Source organism: Staurois parvus, unplaced genomic scaffold (genome assembly GCF_062004578.1).
Source record: "Staurois parvus isolate SC_StPar_1 unplaced genomic scaffold, SC_StPar_1.0 ptg000104l, whole genome shotgun sequence".
NCBI lineage: Eukaryota > Metazoa > Chordata > Amphibia > Anura > Ranidae > Staurois > Staurois parvus.
In genome coordinates this window covers 6,633,753-6,647,369 of record NW_028317900.1, presented here as the reverse complement: position 1 = coordinate 6,647,369, position 13,617 = coordinate 6,633,753, and the positions used below count along the sequence as shown (strand labels likewise).

The window sequence follows — 13,617 nt, the reverse complement described above, 5'->3', positions numbered from 1 at the left end:
GACCAAATCAGGACAATTTAAAAGCATTCCAATTTGACAGCAGTGTTTTCAGTTTGTGAAGATGATAGGACTAATTCGCTATGAAAAAAAATTATCGTAGGAATTTGTGAGCTGTACACCCAAGTAGGGATGATTTGAGTTTTCTAACTGGAAATCAAAGAATTATTTTAGGAGAGATTGTATATGCTTGAGATTACATTAAATCTGGCACACTTTAGCATTAACCTGGAGATTTTGCCAAGCTGATGTGAAACTGATGCCATGGAAAGAAGACCAAACCCCTAGATTTCTAAATGTTTCAAAACCAACAAACACCTTAGCTGCCCTCTGTATAACAATGCATGGAGTATAGCACTTTTGTATTATCCATTTTGATTCTCGCAGAAAGCTTTGGACGAACAAAGACAGCAGAACTAATTTAAAGGAAATGTACAGTGGTTTATACATATTATCTTTATTTATTATGGTCAGAGGTAAACAAATAATAATTTAAACATGCTCCTTATTTGTAGCCAGATATATATGAAATATTTCATATTAAAGCTCATACCTGGGCAAAAATTAGGAGAAATTTAGACACTGTCACCTCTTTTATGTCCATGAGCCTTTTCTTTGCATCTGCATCTGCCCTGAGCTATGTGCAGGCAGCCTATCAAAGTGGATGGATACACAGTGGCTGCACAGACACGGATGCATGTGAAAATTTGACAAGGGTGCAGGAGCAGGAGCAGGTGCACGTACCTAAATGCACACTCTCTGTGTTGAGATCCATACGTCTGCTCCTCTGCATGCCTGTCAAATTTTGACATGTGGCTATCTGTGCAAGAGCTGCATCTGCCTCCACTGCTTTAGGCTGCCTGCTCGTAGGCCAGGGCAGATGCAGATGTGAAAAGAATGGTCATGCAAACAAGACAGGTGCCAACTCTCACCTGACTCAGACCTTAGAGGGCAGCATGTGAGGAAAATAGGAGGAGCCCAGAGATCAGCTTTATTATTGTGTATTTTTTAGCCAGCAGGTAGAGATCACAGTTCCCTTTTACATATATGCTTACATCCTGTTGAAAAAGCCATTTGTTTACAGTCTCTGTAGCTCAAGCAGTGACTCATCACACAAACTCAACCCTAATGGCATAGCTCAATCAGAAGTTTCAGTCAGGCAAATGAGGTCTCCAATCAGGCAGACGAAAGGAATAAAACAAGAGCACACTGGGCTAGTGCATTATCCCAAATACCAGTTTATTGAAACGTAGGTAAAATTATACTCACAGACGAGTGTAGACAAATCGCATATAAATAAACAGTGACAAAAGTGCATGAGATTTGTCCACACTTGTTTGTGAATATATTTGTACCTACATTTTAATAAATTGGTATTTGGAATAATGCACTAGGCCAGTGCGCTCTTGTTTTATTCCTTTCGCAATTGCTTCTGGACATCCCCTGTCATTCATGAGAGCTGAAAGGCTACGCCTACCCGCTGGAACTTTATACACGTCCATATTTCACTGACTATTCCCGTTTCCAGCTTTCTACTCTTATGCACAGGACTTTTTGACATTATTTCACCTTTTCCAAGTAGGCAGTGTCTGCTGTTCTCTCTTTAGATAGCCCATAGTGCTAGAGATGCTCTACTGTGTAATAGATGTTAATTATTAAATTGAAGATTACACGTATATATGAAAAATACTACACCACCAGATATGTCTTCTTAAAGAGCTGCTCAGTAGAATTTTGCAGCCTCTTGTCAAATTATTTTTTTTTTGTATAATTCAATTTATTTGTAAAGACTATGTCAAATAATTTTCTGCTGTACAATTTATCTCCTAATACTTAGGGATGTGAACAAGAAGGGGCAGTGCTAGAACCACAAAACAAATTGCCAGTATCATTGCAGGTGATTGTTTAGGTCTTATCAGAAAGCGGGGATAATGCTAGCTGTGGCCCACTGCAGAAGATGAGTACTGGGACAAAAATGTTGCATTCAGCAGGTGGGCCTTGTCCCCCTAATACTTTTTAACAAATTTCTATTTGAATATAGTGTATATTTGACAATAGAACACAAGGGTTAGAAATGTCTTCCTATTCTATGGACTTACTTTTTATACCAATTTAAAGTTGACCCTTGTAGACTGCAATTTGTTTACCAATTTTTTTTTTTGACAGGTAACTTTTCTTCTTGTTATCTTTTAACCCTGTTATAAAGAACTAGTTAATGACATGTGTTGCTAAAATGGATTTTTAAGATCACAGCCATAATCTCCTTTTATAATTCCCTGTTAACACACTGTTCTGCTTTATAATTTATGATAAAAATGGTTTGAGCCTATGGGAAATTTCATCCAACTAATGCGCTTACTTGATGGTTCTGTAGGAGAAATATGCATCATTAGATTCAATCAATACTTAACAGAAGGAGAGGGAGTGGAGTCCTGCTGAAGAAAGATGTATCTTCACCAAGATTGTGGTGTTTAGAATTTCCTGCGCGTCCATATTTTCTGGATCGCTGGACAGAACCACAGATGATGACGTCAGTAAATGTAGTCCTTTACAAATGTTAATCTTTACTTTACTCTGCTCCTTTAGGTTGAAAATGTATTTGTTATATTTCAATGAAAATGCAAAAGAGTAGAGGGAATTGAAGATAGTAATCAGCATCTCCACATTAACAATGCAGCAAAACAATTGTGAAAAGATAGGCATACAATGTATACATATGCAAGGATCATGGAAAGGTGTAGTTAGGTCCCCGGGACCATGATCATGCATCAGGCAGGAGAAGATTGGCAAACAATAATTAGAATTGGGTCCACCAGAGAGTTGAAGGTACTCTAGTTCTTTATGGTGGTTTATAGAACATGAACTGTTACCTAGCTGTAAACACTAGCTGCGTTTAGTTTTCCTAGGTGACCAAAGGATGCCATGATCAGAGATGTTATTAACTACTAGATAGAGGTCCCTGTAGGATTAATGGCTTTTACACAGCACATTACAAATATGATAACCATGGCCTGGTGAAGTGACAATGGAGGTTACTTGCATTTTCCTGTGTAGCGTGTACTAGAACACCAGTCTGATACATTTAAATTGTACTGACGAGAAAGCAAAACCTTACTGGATGTGTTAAATAAAATGCTTTATAGACCAATGATATGTTGTAACCAACTGCACTGTAACCTAAGCCAGTTTCAACAGCTTTGACAGTGGAGATTATCATTAGCTGCTGGAGCTGCTGACCTTCTTCTGAAAATGCTAGTTGCCTGGCTGTTTCGGGCTTTAGTACTTTGAAAAGCTAAGCTGGGACAAGCATGCAGATCAGGGAAGTCAGTGTGAAGGCAAGGCTACATTCACACCTAAGGCTGCATTCACATATGGGTGTTTTGAATCATGGGCAAAAACACCTGTGTGTGAATGTAGCCCAAGCATTATGTTTTCAAGCATTTTTTCAAGCGTTTGTGAGCATTTTTTGAAGCAGAATTGCACATTTTTGCAGGTTTTGTCAGGCGTTTTTGCAACTAGGTGTTTTTTATGTGGCCAACAGAAACCTAAAAATGGGGTGGAGAACTGCTGTCTAAACTGAAAATGCTAGAAAAATGCTTGAAAATGCTCATGTCGTGCTTTTCAGGCTTATCCATTGAGGTCTATGGTGACAAAAATTATAAATTCTGCCTGAAAAGCAGATGTGTACTTTTTTGAGCGACAGTTGTGTTGCTACAAGGGACAGAATGCTCAAATGTGAACAAGGGCTATTGAAAACAATAGTTGAGTGTTTTTGAACTTCAAGCTACAAGCTACAAAATGCTCAAGTGTGAAGGGGGCCTGAATCTACATACTTGCTTCAGGCCAGAAACTCAGAATGTTTTGCAGATATTGGTTCAGCCTGACAGCCATGGAACTTTAATTTTTAAAAGACAGCTTCCATACAATGGCAATCCCCTACTACATGTTTCCTTTAACACTAACTCGAGTGGCAACCATGAGTTTTTGCATATTATTGCTCTTTTACTTATTGACCTAGTATGCATTAAATACATTCATAAATTCTATAAATATGGACAGCAACAGAATATGATTTGTTCTTTGAGAAAATAAATTCTTGGCAAGCTGAAAGTAGTTGACTGGCAATACCTTAACTACTAGTAACTTGACTTTTTTTTTAACCCTGGCCCTAGGATTGCTAAAGAAGAAGTGGAGTTGCTATTCACAACAATCAGGTTTCACTTTAAAATAAACAAGCAATGTGGTTGCTATGGTCAACAGTCTTGTTTTGTAGTTTCACAGTTTTGTACAATATCATGAATCAGTCCCAGTTACCTTTTAAGCTTGCTTCCAAGCCGTCCTACCTTTCAGTACTCTAATCAAGCTGGGACTTAATTTTTGTAGACCTCCTGATGTGAGTTAAACATTTTCATGAATATGTCCAGGACAAGATAGATTGTGCTGCCTGTGCACATTTAACAGCATACAAGGTCGGCTATAGATCACGCCGGCTGGAGTAATCCAGCCAGCACTGCAGGAGCTAAGCCCAGTCTTTCATTATTGCAGCATGCCTTAAAACAGCAGTGTGTGAAATTTTAGGGAATATGTCTGGTCTTGGCTATGAATTGATTACCATTGATTTAAAGGGGGGAATGCTTACTGCAGCAATAGAAAGGTTAAGGGGGTGTGTGACTTTTCATCCTAGTGACATAAAGTCATTAGCTAAATGACAAACCTTACACAAGAAATCCAGTGGGGTCAGCCTCATTGGATGCAGCAAGGATGAGACAGATACCAATCCCTGGAGCCCTGGATCATGTAGATTCATTACATGACATCTTATGTCCTCTGAGCCGCTGCTGGATAAGCAACACACCATGCAATAATACGTAACCTCAGAGGTGGTTCTTCCATTGGGTAGACACAGTCAAAACCTACAGGGGTTTAAAGGAATCTACTACTGAGATGCATACAGTGGCTGCCATTGCTGACCTGCTGATGAAAATGCTACTTTTTGTCTGCAATTCTGAGCTGAAAGCTTCTGTGCCTAAAATAAAAAAAATTAAAAAGATAATACTTACCTCTCCTACTACCTCCTATTTCTGCTGTATAACACAGACATTGTCACCTGGAGACACTTCAGAATGCAATAATTCTGGGTGTGTATAATTCCTAGTCCCCCACTAGACTCACTAATTCCTCCCATCAACACCACTGCACTACATGAAATATAAAAAGTCCATAATTCACACAATCTCCAAGGCCATAAAAAAACTGGTAGGTGCATGGTGGTGACACTGCAGATGCAAGCGCAACAAAGATCAGTGGCTGGTGGTGAAAATTTTGTTTGCACGGTATAACACCAATGGAATTTTGGGCCAAGCAGGTACTGCATGGCAATGAAGACCCATTGGTGTTATGCTGTACCAGCAGTGGTGTATTTAGTTTTTGTGCTTCCCTAGGCAACACAAAAAGTGGACGCCCCCCCCCCCCCCACTGGACAATTGAACATCCTCCAGCAGCCCCCAGCCTGTTGTGGATGGCTCATCTGCTCTACGCCGTCCTCCTCCATTCCAGCACTCACCAGCACTGGTCACAGAATGACATCCGCTGGACACCACTGAAGCCATGATGAGGACCAGGAAGGAGAGTCTGACACCATCCAGCTGCCTCTCATGGATCCCGGCTCCTGCTGTTCCTCTGCCTCCACTGCTCCCCAGTCACAAGCTGCCACTGTGTCACTTCTGCCAGGGGGTGGCAATGCCCCCCCCCCAAAAAAAAATGTTGCCCTAGGCAAACGCATTGTTTGCTATGTGGCAAATATGCCCCTGTGTACAAGTTACATTTCCACTACTTACCCCTGATCTTTGATATGCTGGCTTCTATCTACTTCCTCACTGCAGGATTTAGTAGTGATATAGGGATTGGAGGATGAAACCATGGAGTACAGCAAGGGACCAGCAAATCAACAGTCCCAGAAGTGCCACTGACTCTGAAGACTCTTTAGGTGATTTCATTTTAGTACAGCAAGGAGGCAGAGAAAGTATATTACCTATCTTCTTTGCAAAGGACACAATTTTTTTTCTTCTTATATTTTAGATACAGGGTGGTCTTTAGTACTTTGACCCATTGGCACTAAAAAGTGTGCAAACCAGAACAATCAGAGTGAAGTCAGAACACCTGATATGTGTACTTGTTCTGGGTCAGTGACTTAGAAATGGCTGAAACTGTGAATTCAGCATTAGAGCCAGGCAAGTATCAGAGGGTTTGGCAATGGCAGCTTCTGTGCTCCCTCAATATAGAGCTCACATTCGGGTACCATAATGGGTAAAGACACAACCTAAATACTAATAAACGAGAAGTGCTGGCTACCAACATAAATTAGACAGGTTACAGTTGCCACTTTAGGGAAACCTGTGAATATATAATTATGATAGCTAATATTGCTGACTTGAATTTTGAAAGATATATCACACAAACATAGAAATTGAGAGTACAGACATTTTAGCCATCACTGGCTGCATGCTTGTCCCAGGTCAGTTTCTCTTTAGTTAGTGAAACCACCCATGATAACTGAAGACTCATTCAAAACCAAGGCCACACTGGCAGCTTCTATTATTCTCCATTCACAGATTATATTTAAAGCAGTATTAAACCCAAAACCACAAATGTGTTAAATTGCAGCTTGCCAATCATTGAATGTGGTGGCTGCATTTGTTTCCTTTTTTTAAACTGTTTCCCTCTGTTTTCACCTGGTGATCTGGCCAGTAACATACCTCCTGTATTAGAGTGCCCCTACTCTGGATGAAGGTGCACAGGGGCACCTTTGGACAACATCAATGTCAGTCTGGGTGGGGGGAGGGGGGAAGAAGTGTTACAGGTACTAGCAGATTTGGATACACTAACAAAATGAAGCCAAACTCCAGCTCACACTTTATAAGCAGTTACAGCAAACAGTTTTTTTCCTTTTGGAATAAACGTTTTACATAAATAATTAAAACTGCTAGTGTTGAATGGTGTGTCTCATCCCTCTAAATGATATGTTTTGCAGGAGAGCCTGTTCTTTTGAAATGCAACAGACTTTCTGGTTGGATCACCAGATGAAAATAAAGGAAAGAAAGCCTAAAAAAGAAAGCTAATGCAGCCATCACATCTAAGAATTTGTAAGCTGCAATATAAGAAATGTTTGATACTGGGTTTAATACCACTTTAAAAAGAATATAGCTGGAGTCTGGTTTCTATAGGCAGAAGATCCATGTTTATTTTCCTCCATTCATTAGACATTTGGATTCAAACAGACCTACAGTAGAGAGAAAGGTGAACGTTGCAATAAATGTTAGGGACTGATCAGAGGTCTTTGCACACTGAACTGGTTTCTGTATACTTACATCTGTGCTTTACACAATCTCAGTGTTTTTTCCATTGTTCCATTGAGCGAACCTCATTGTGGATTGGGGGGGACCACTGCATAGAACAAGGACACAGCAAACATCTTCCTTGGGGGAATACAGGTTCCAGGATATCCTTCAGATCATGGCTATAGAATCTAGCCCACCTACCTGTGGCATAGGATCTTCATTTGATGGCATAGTAGAGTGCCTTATTACCCTGTATGGGTAGCTGTCAGTTGTAGTCCCTCACCAGCTGCTTCTTTATTAGGGGAATCCATCTTCTTTTCATCGTCCTTAGCATAGCTGTACAGGTTATTTGTAGTCAGGGCTGTGGAACAGTACATAGAGGCAAGGGAATTGTACTTTTCGTTAATTATGTATACAGAGAATTAAGTGTTTGGCTTGTTAAGTGTAAAATGAATTACAAACGGTAAATGTATGGTACAAATAAATGTCTGAGGGCTGATTTACCTAGATCACGAGTGTGTGGCATTGGACCGATTATATCCTGTATAGAACATCTATACATATGACCGATGCGTTCCTGTTTATTAATAGATCACACCTTTACCTACAATGGGGAGGAATAGCTCCGGGTTAACTCTTGCCCTGCCGATGCACTGCACAGCTGCTCCCTATCTGCTGTACTTAATAATGTGACTGATTAATGACAGTGTAATCTCGTGCCTGGAGTAATTAATTATATAATTATCGAGATAGGCAGAAATTGAGGCTGAGATATATCAGTTTTATTCACTAAAGATGCTTAACTATGGCAGTGATGAATTCACACTGGGGGTGATTTACTAAAGAAATCATTTTCCTTCTGGGTAAAGCGAGCCTGTGTTCCTTCCATACACCCAAAGGAATGAAATAATAAAAAAGATGGAAACAAGCACCGGTCATCTGTAAATACAACATGGATGTCCGGCTCTGCACAGGCACAGGGCAGGTATAATGACTGGGCTGGGATCTGGGCTTTCTGCCTTACTTAGCACTCTTTCTGTATCCGTAATGTGTACAAATAATCTCTCCTTCCATGTGTGTCACTGCAATAAATAAACACATTACAGGGGACCGGAGAGCCAGGTAGACACTATTTACTTACCCGGGAGGAATGAATACACGGCAGTCTGCACACACTGATAACAGGAACATGTGTACACAAACAGTGCATGTGGGGACGGTGCTGGGAACACTCTGTGGGGATGTCATCGGTGCTGGGCTCTCCAATACGACAGTACATATAGTATACATATAGGTAGACAGTATATATATACAGTATATATAATTATAAAAATATATATATTTATATAGAGACAGGATAGATAATAGATAGATAGATAGATAGATAGATAGATAGATAGATAGACAGTGTATATATATATATATATATATATATATATATATATATATATATATATATATATATATATATATATGTTTATTTATAGGTAGATAGTATATATAGGTAGACAGCTCATATAGGGTATAGAGAGAGAGAAAGAGTATATATAGGTAGACAATGCTGGGACTCTGCAGATTTTATCGGTGCTGGGCTCTCCAGTAAGACAGTAGATATAGTTTATATATATAGTGTATAAATAGTGTGTGTAGACAGCATATATATAGTGTGTGTGTGTGTATATATATATATATATATATATATATATATATATATATATATATATATATATATATATATATATATATATATATATATTTTGTAGATAGATAGATAGATAGATAGATAGATAGATAGATAGATAGATAGATAGATAGACAATGCTGGGACACTTTAGATATCAGCAAGACAGTATATATATCGGTGCTGGGCTCTCCAATAAGGGACACACTGTTGTCATTTAGTAATATTGATAGTAATAATACTAGTAATTATAATTCTAATAACAATATTAATTATATTACTGACAGCAATACATACGATGATAATATTAATAATAATAATCTACTGCCTTGTAGAGGATGACCTGGACACAGAGGTGTTCTCTCTCCAGATACACCAGTAGTACACTATGCGGTTCTTTATTGTGGAATCGATCTTAATATATTAATACAACATGTATACATATAATGCAAATCCATTTCATACGCAACAGGCTCAATATACAGGGATAACACATCAGGACAAGGATCGTCATTTACAAAAAAGAGCGATATTTATTTCAGGTGAGTCGAATAAGATTTGAAGTTACAGTCACATGGCTGACAATGAAGATCCTTCTCCTGAATGACCATACTGAATATACTGAATACACAGAATGGAATATAGATTACAGAAGCTTTCGCCTGGTGCCCTGGTAAGACACAATTAATACAGATGAAATTATTATTTTTTCTTTCCCTTGGGTCTCAGCAGCAGACTTCTAGTTGAGGGTAATAATCGGGTTGTATAATATAATACTCTGCTCCTGATCAGATTCCTGTTCTAAGCAATTCGGTGATGGAGAGAAAAGAGGAAACTATTGTACTGCTGGACACACTTTAGGACAGGTCAGTGCTCATCGTTCTCTGATCCATCCATCCATCCTTGTACCCTGGCATTCTATCTGCAATACTCTATGTATTGTAGCAGATAAGCTGTCTTGAGATTCAGGGGTTAGACCGACCAGGTATAATCTTAATTAAACGTGTTCTTTGCACTTTTCTTCAGATCCAGAATATTGTAGCCGGGATTCGCTGAGTGCAATAATGAAATCCAGAACACGAATACTCTTTATTAGCGATCTCTTCGTTGGAAATGCAGAGCGATGGAGAAGACAGCCAGCAGGGGGCGAAAGAGCGCTGTGGATAGGCTGGAAGCAGCGCTGTGTGGTTAGGCTGGAGAAGGAAGGACACCAGGGCACAGAGCATGGGGCTGAATGAAATGTTCAGACCCCCCCACACACATACACACACCCCAAATCTGCCAAGGTCACACAGAGGTCACACTGACTTTGGAGTAGGAGCGAGAAATAAAACACTGGAAAGAAGAAAAAACAAACCAAACTGACACTGTTTGGAGAGGTTCAGAGTGAGGAGGGGGCAGGGAACTGGGTCTGATCCCCATACTGAGCTACGAATATACATACAAACTGACCAGCCCACCTAATGTATACATTGTACATGTAATCTGATGAGCAGGCCAAATAAACATTTCCATGGAGCAGGAAAAAAGGAAAGAAATCTTAATTATGCTCCCCTGATCACTGATAATATTTAATTCTCCTTTAAAAAAAAATACAAGAAGCACACTGAGATAATAAAGGAGAATTGGGGGGTTTGTATGTCTAGTACAGGACACATGGATGGACCTCTGCAGAAAAACAAATCACTATTTATAGAGCTTTTAAGTCCTTAAAAAATAAAGGAAAAAAACTTCTGCAAAGTAACAAACATTATTACTATTATTACTGGAATAGGCAGTCTTTACACCGAAAGGACAAATGTTCCCTGTGATTTGGAGAGCCAGACGATTTCATACAGTTTCATATATAAATATATATATATATACCCCTTTACTTCTACCAATAATTCCGCATGACAATGGCCATCTGCAAAGAGGAGAGACTCTGGATATTTGTTTTACCTGCCCGTCGCCACAGGGTAAGGGAAGCCCCCGATCAGATCCTTTTTCTGTGTTTAATGGAAAGTGTCCTGTTGAAGTTGGAGTGGCTCTTTCATTTGTCCCTGTGTTAGAGACCTAATGCCCAGCTGCTGTTGTCACAAGGTGGTTTTAAGTGGCCCGCTGCAATTGTCCCCGGCTCTTGTGAAGAAGATCTAAGCTCCGGGGCTGTTTGCATTGTTTTAGTGTTCTGCTAATGAATCCACACACAGCTGGAGTCCTCACTCCGGGGCAATCAGAGTTGTCACCCCACCACTGACCCCCATCTAACCCCCAGAGCTGACACTTCACCGGCTGTTAAAGCCATTTGCAGCCAGACCAACTCAGCATCGGTCTTTCTTTTATTTTACATAAAAAAAATGAAAAGATTTTGCTTTCTATTTTAACACTTGGAAGACCAACCCCTTTTTTTTAATGGAACTGCATTTATTAGATTTTACAGGACACGGCAGAATAATAAAAATCATTTTAATATAAGAAAAACTGTAGTCCTATTTCTGTCATTTGGTTGTCTTGTTATTGGAGTTGAATTTACAGCATCTGATATGCCAATCAGTCACTTTATTACTAAAAGTGTTAAAATAGTTCAATTTAAAAAAGCTTTTTTTATAATAAAATCTTTACCAGTGACAACAACCTATAGGCAGAACAGCACAGCCGAATTTCTGTAAATTCAACACAAACAGCAAATATTATTCTCACTATTTTTTTGTTTTGTTTTGTTTTTTTGTTTGTTCTTTTTTGTATGTGGTTTTCTTTATAGATTTTAATATCCAGTAACAAGTTGCAAAGCTCTTCTAGTAGCGGCAAAATCTGCATTGTGCAATTAAGGTGAGTATGATACAAATCCTCATCACTGCTATTGCAATTGTTATAGATGTTTACACACTGGGTTAAGAATATATATATATTATATCTCCGTATACATTTATATATATATACCGTGTCCATTTGTCCCCATTCAGTTAATTAAATTAATAAAAAGCAACACTTGTTTATTAGGAGATACATTTAGTTGTCAGACAGTTATTTAGATTAATACTAAAAATAAAAATCCAGTATGTACGATAGCATCATAGATAGATACATTATAATATATATATATATATATATATATATATATATATATATTTTTTTTTTTTTATTTTTTTTTTATATATACAAGTGTGAGAGTATGTATGTGAATGTATATAGATAACAGTAGTGTGTATATTTGATATGTTCTACACCCAGGTGTGGAAGAAGCCAGCACTGTGCACTCAGTAATATTACAAACGTGAATTGTGACGATTATTCTCTGAATGTTGATTTTTGTTAGAAATGTGAATATGTGCCTATGGACAGTCAGTGTTGGTATTAGTAATGCACTCACCTTGCATCAGAAACCCTCTCTTCAAGTTATTGTTTCCACTTTTTAAGCCTGCTGTGGAATAACTGTCCATTCCCCCAGCCTTGAGTTGAGCCCCGCGAAGCTAAAAGCAATGCTGCCTGACCCCCAGCGCCTGCAGTAGCCGTGGCGTCCCCGCCAGCCGGGGCTCCCTGTCCCAGGCGGTGCTGTCCCTCTCCATCCCTGGCAGTGGCTGTCAGGATTTTTGCTCAGACATCTAGGTTTAGGGTGGATTCAGCCCCAGCAGCCTAACCCTTTCCCTGCTGGAAGCAGCAGCCAGGTCACTTTAAATCATGTCTGCACCTAATGAGAGCCCAGTGTCAGTGGTGTCGGAGGATCCCCACCCTGGACTGTGCAGGAGGAAAGTGACCCCATCAGCTGGAAGAATGCTGCCATTTTCATGCCACCCCTATGGCATCCTACATGTTAAACTCACTCATTAACTAAGATTCCTAATTCTTTTCTACTTTAGAAAATAGCAACTGCTGTGATGATTACTGAGATGGAGCATTAGAGGGGCCATCAGTGTACAATGTGAAGGCAGAGCCAGCCCCCCGCCCCCTGCAAACTTCAGGCCCCGGCCATGATTGATGGGCTCCAGGACTTGTGGTAATTGACTGTTCTGAGGTCTAAAGCAGGTTTCACTTCCAGCAAACGGATTGGGCAACAAGACAAAACCGAGAGAGGCATCCCCCCCCTCCCCCTGAGAACCTCTGGGTGTTTCTGCTTCTCATGTAAAGGATGGCTGGCTGCTCGGGGGTGCAGCATTTTACTTCATTTAGTAAATAGCCCGACTGTCATTAGCACTGCCATTAGCAAGTATTACTGCACTAATACCTGTGCACACATCACACCACAAAGTTCACACTCACCTCTAGGCTGCAGGACAGGCTCATGGAATGTCAGCAAATAAGGGGAAGCGCAACAGCCAATCACGTGCTAGAACAAAATCCTCTTTGTATTTTATTTCTCCTGCACATGGTCGGACATTCAAAGTCAAAGCAGATCCCTCTTTTTTACTAACATGTACTGTGAACATACCCATTACTGGGTGCATATCCTCTATACCGTAATAGAATCAATCATCCTTACTTCTGTCTTCCACAGATCTGAATCAGCTCTCTTATGAATCTTGGCTAAACATTTAATCATTGACAGCTACACATAGGGGTTGATTTACTAAAGGCATATAAGCTGTTCACATTGCAAGGGAACTTGCACTCTGTAAAGAATTCTTC

The 13,617-nt window shown here is 39.6% G+C and overlaps 1 protein-coding gene and 1 long non-coding RNA gene across 4 annotated transcripts in view; one reads left to right on the top strand and one right to left on the bottom strand.

Annotated features, from left to right (window-relative positions):
• Window positions 1–7,211: 7,211 nt before the first annotated feature.
• On the bottom strand, window positions 7,212–13,017 carry LOC149467676 (uncharacterized). 3 transcript variants are annotated; one of them, XR_016311886.1, is made up of 4 exons: window positions 10,957–13,017; window positions 7,536–7,695; window positions 7,365–7,440; window positions 7,212–7,276 (listed from the first exon to the last, which is right to left on the bottom strand). It is a non-coding gene; the product is annotated as an uncharacterized LOC149467676 (long non-coding RNA). The 3 variants fall into 3 exon arrangements; XR_016311885.1 differs by having other exon boundaries at window positions 7,212–7,695; XR_016311887.1 differs by having other exon boundaries at window positions 7,212–7,695; window positions 12,365–13,017.
• Window positions 11,769–13,617, top strand: part of MEIS2 (Meis homeobox 2) — a 192,027-nt gene continuing 190,178 nt past the window's right edge. The window contains exon 1 of the mRNA XM_089671299.1: window positions 11,769–11,823. The gene's annotated coding sequence lies outside the window, so the exon portion shown is untranslated. The remainder of the gene's footprint in view (window positions 11,824–13,617) is intronic.